We start from the raw sequence: 5,000 nt of genomic DNA, 5'->3' as shown, positions 1-5,000 counted from the left end.
TTCAGTAATTGACTTCATAATAATCAAATTTTAAGAGACTTTCTTACACATTAATTTCTATAGGAGCAAAGAACCGATTTGATATTTAGTATAAATTAGGTATTAAGTTCTTGATGAACGTAAAGAAAACTATAATGCATCAACTTCTAATTCAAAGTGTTGAATTGTGATGGCCGATGTGGTAACATCCCTGACTGGTGGGTGGCAGACTGGGATTCGAGTCCCGCTCAAACTCGTTAGTTTCTTTTATCGCTGCAACTTCACCATCCTTGGGTTTGGGGGAGCCTTATAGTTCTACCTGCTGAGTCATCAGCAGACATTGCCTGGCCCTTCTTGGTCCTACCTTGGGTGGAGAGGGGGCTTGGGCGCTGATCACATGTATCTATGGACAGTCTCTAGACTCTCTAGAGCATTATCTAGAGCATAAGGCAATGATTCTGCCATTCATGAGCGACCTTTAAACCTTTAAAACCGGGTCTCAAAAAAGTCAATTTTCTTAAAAAGATATTAAAAACTTAAAAAGCATCAATAAAAAATAATAAATTCTTTACTTTTTAAATGTACCACTTGATGTCCTCCCACAAACAAATTACCATACAGACATTGATAAAGACATTATCAGCTTTCAAGTAGATTAACCTTAATCACAAAAATTTTTTTTACTTGTTCAGTGGTATGAACACTACTACATGCCCAATAATAAAGTAACCGCCCCCTCCCCCCCATTTGGAGATATGGAATTATTATTGATTGAAATGCAAGCCAATCCTCGCTTTTACAACCATCTATACCCTGACCAAAGGAGGAAAGTCGACAGTGCTTCTCCAATCAAGCACAGAGTAATGAGTAAGGCCGGGAGCACACTAGCGACTCTGTGGCGCCACCAAGCCACGCCACGCCTGAGGCGGGGATGAGCGACAGAGAGCCACAGTCGCTTGCCACAGTCGCTAGTTTGCGTGGCAAAACTTGAAAACAATGGAAACCTATGGGAGACCACATCCCCACCACACGATGCTGTGGCTTTGTGGCGCCACAGAGTCGCTAGTGTGATCCCGGCCTAAATGTCACGCTTTAACGAAAATGCAGTCTGCCAGCCCTCTTAAAGACATGCAGGCATCAGCCTTACCTTGCACCGAGTCTTCCACATTGGATAAGTAGGTTCGAACCTCCCAGTGATCGGATTTTGTTCCATCGTGCCTACGAAATTGGCCCGCGCTTCCACCTGACACGGCCGTTCCAGCGTTCCCCAGCTGTAGGCTAGCTCCGCGCCTCTCCGTTTCCAGAACTGTAGGGGAGAAGAAATATGAAGTTTTAGTTTTCTCCGTAGACAATTTTTTTTTTTTATATGGAAAAAGCAGTTTAGATTGGGTTTATTGTATTCTGCTTTTCTAGCTAGTCAATAATAATAATAATAATAATAAAAATAATAATAACTTGGTCAAAATCCATACAAATACAACACCAACGAGAACAACAAATAATAATGATAACAACAACAACAACAACAACAACAATAATAATAATAATAATAATAATAATAATAATAACAATAATAATAATGATATTGATACAGCAGGACCCAAGAATAAAAAAAAATGTATGTCCTTCAACTCGTAAATAATTTTACTCATGAATTATTGTTTTTAGAATCAGAGTAAGGAAAAAAGTAACAAAACCCTATCTATCTATCTATCTATCTATATATATATATATATATATATATATATATATATATATATATATATATAATATATATGTGAGTGTGTGTATATGTAAATGAAATGGACACGAAGTGTAAATCAAGCATATTGACATCTTGAGACATCACCCGTTAAATGAATTTAATCATAATATATATATATATATATATATATATATATATATATATATAAATATATATATATACACACACATATAAATATATATATATATATATATATATATATATATATATATATATATATATATATTGGAAATAGACTTACACACACACACACACACACATATATATATATATATATATATATTGCAAATAGACTTACACACACACACATATATATATATATATATATATATATATATATATATATATATATATATATATATATATATTGCAAATAGACTTACACACACACACACACATATATATATATATATATATATATATATATATATATATATATATATATATATATACTGTATATATATACATATATATATATATATATATATATATATATATATATATATATATATATATATATATATATATGAAAATGAAATAAATAAGAAACGAATAAACCATAAATTAAAAATAATAAAGAAAGTATAGAATATATCGAGATCAGTAAAATCGTTAAATATAGCTGAAATATCCAATCCATGATCATATACTTATATCAACCTGTTCAACAGAAAACCTTATGCAATAAGATAGAACTTCTCAAGTTTCACCAATTCAACTGCCAGATTAGTTAGACCATTCCACAGACTGGTCACATCTGGAATAAAGATCCAAGAATACTGTGGCGTTTAGCCTTAAGATGGAGAAGGCAGGACTGTTAGAATAAACTGCATAACTGGTATTAAGAGCAGGATGGTATAGTCTGTGAAGATCTCAGTGGAAAAGGTTGTCATAGTATCCTTTGCAATATGCATAGAGAACTAACTGAACGACGGAGACAGAGATTACTATTCAGATCAAAGATAAGGAATTTAATAGACAGAAAGTTTCTGTCCAACAAATACAGATGCCCGAGAGCAACAGAAGACTAGATAGGATATTATTTAAAACATTGGTACATTGTTAAAAATGTGCCGTAAAAAAAAAAATAAAAATCCTGGAATAAATGTTGCCAAATATTTACCGTTTAAAAAACGGATATATTGACATAATTACGTTCACCAACATGTAAAAGATAACAAAGTAGGGTAAAATTGCGGTCGCTTTTATTTTACTGAAAAAGAGCTGAGAACAGTATATTTTTAAAGAGATTTTCTGATTAAAATCACGGTTCTTTACCCGTGTAGAATGAGAAAATTAAACGAAAAACCTTAAAACAACTTTCTAAATATGACCTTTTTTTTGTGCAACAATGAAGAAACAAGCAGGATGTGTTCCTCTAGAGTAAATTTGCCATCAAGAATCACACCTGGAATTTTAAATGAATTGTATATTGTTAAAAGAGACATTGTCAATGCAAAAATCCGGATGTTGAGGAGCCACTATCCTTGATCTACTTACAATCGTTGTTTGATTTTTTATGGTTGACACCTCAAATAATTTGCACCACGCCCTAATAAATAAATAAAAATTCTTATATACACTCACACTCACACACACACATATATATATGCATATATATATATATATTCATATACATACAGATAAATATATATATATATATATATATATATATATATATATATATATATATATATATATATATATATATATATATATATATATATATATACATAACCACACACATACACTCACACACACACACATATATATATATATATATATATGTATGTATTATAAATATGCATATAATATATATATATGTATATATATATATATATATATATATATATATATATATATATATATATATATATATATATATATATAAATATATCCGAATTTATTAGGCCAGCTCTGTAAGAGTCGAGTCTGACTAATTGGACAGGAAAATATCCCCATTTTAATAATAATAATAATAATAATAATAATAATAATAATAATAATAAATTTTTAACACTATTAATAAGACCATCTACAGCAAGCACTAAAGTATGTATAGCCAAGATAATTAATAGTTGGGAATTGTAGTTTACTTTCGGAAAGTGTCTTGTAATTATTAGTTTGGAGTCAACAGACATAATTTAGTCATGTGCAATCTTCTCAGATATGTCCTGTAATCAACGACTTCATTGCCTGACAAGGAACGTCCTCCTTTGGAAACGAGATTCGTCATCTGTCGACCTAACCGCGCCAGGACTCCTCGCTTTTGGGAGGAAGGACGCTGGTGACTATAGTCCAATTCTTTTAGCGAGTCATATTTGCACCGACTCGCAGCGGTGCCCTTTTAGCTCGGAAAAGTTTCCTGATCGCTGATTGGTTGGACAAGATAATTCTAACCAATCAGCGACCAGGAAACTTTTCCGAGCTAAAAGGGCACCGCTGCGAGTCGGTGCAAATATGAGTCGCTAAAAGAAATGGACTATAGTACAACGCATGGGCATACTCTAGCGGGGTCTAAGCGATGTCAGGCAAGGCAGACAATCGTGAGTACGGTCTATTATTATTATTATTATTATTATTATTATTATTATTATTATTATTATTATTACTAGCTAAGCTACAACACTAGTTGGAAAAGCAAGATGCTATAAGCCCAAGGGCTCCAACAGGGAAAAATAGCCCAGTGAGGAAAGCAAATGAGGAAATAAATAAACGATATAAGAAGTTATGAAAAATTAAAATAAAATATTTCAAAACCATTAACAACATTAAATCAGATAATTCATATATAAACTATAAAAGGACTTATGTAAGCCTACTCAACATAAAAACATTTGCTGCGAGTTTGAACTTTTGAAGTTCTACTGATTCAACTACCCGATTAGGAAGATCATTCCACAACTTGGTCACAGCTGGAAAAAAACTTCTAGCGAAGTTCTTCAAAAAGAAGGCAACCGTGATTACCCCATACAAAGTGGGGAAAATACGTTAATAGAAGAAGATTCAGTTTACGTTTTGTACCAACCGTGTGTCACACGATCCTATATAGTTCATTTTGCTCTTGTATCTTCGCTCTCCCCTCGCATTAAAAAGAACCTGAAAAAACATTTCTGTTTTTCTTATCGGTAACAGTGTCGATTTTGAACAGGAAATTTACTGTTGCCTTGAGCTTTTGTACATAAAGGATAGTGTTCTATAATAAACTCACTCAGTTGCTTTCATCCTGCCTTTGAGTCACAACCTTCTCTCGGCC

General features: G+C 32.3%; 1 pseudogene; it reads right to left on the bottom strand.

Moving 5' to 3' along the window:
- The window catches only part of LOC137628784 (anoctamin-10-like), a 114,892-nt pseudogene that overhangs the window by 47,007 nt on the left and 62,885 nt on the right, over nucleotides 1–5,000 (bottom strand).

Source organism: Palaemon carinicauda, chromosome 36 (genome assembly GCF_036898095.1).
Source record: "Palaemon carinicauda isolate YSFRI2023 chromosome 36, ASM3689809v2, whole genome shotgun sequence".
NCBI classification, from domain to species: Eukaryota; Metazoa; Arthropoda; class Malacostraca; order Decapoda; family Palaemonidae; genus Palaemon; species Palaemon carinicauda.
Note: the sequence above shows the minus strand (reverse complement) of the source record. Positions and strands in the feature narration are given on the sequence as shown.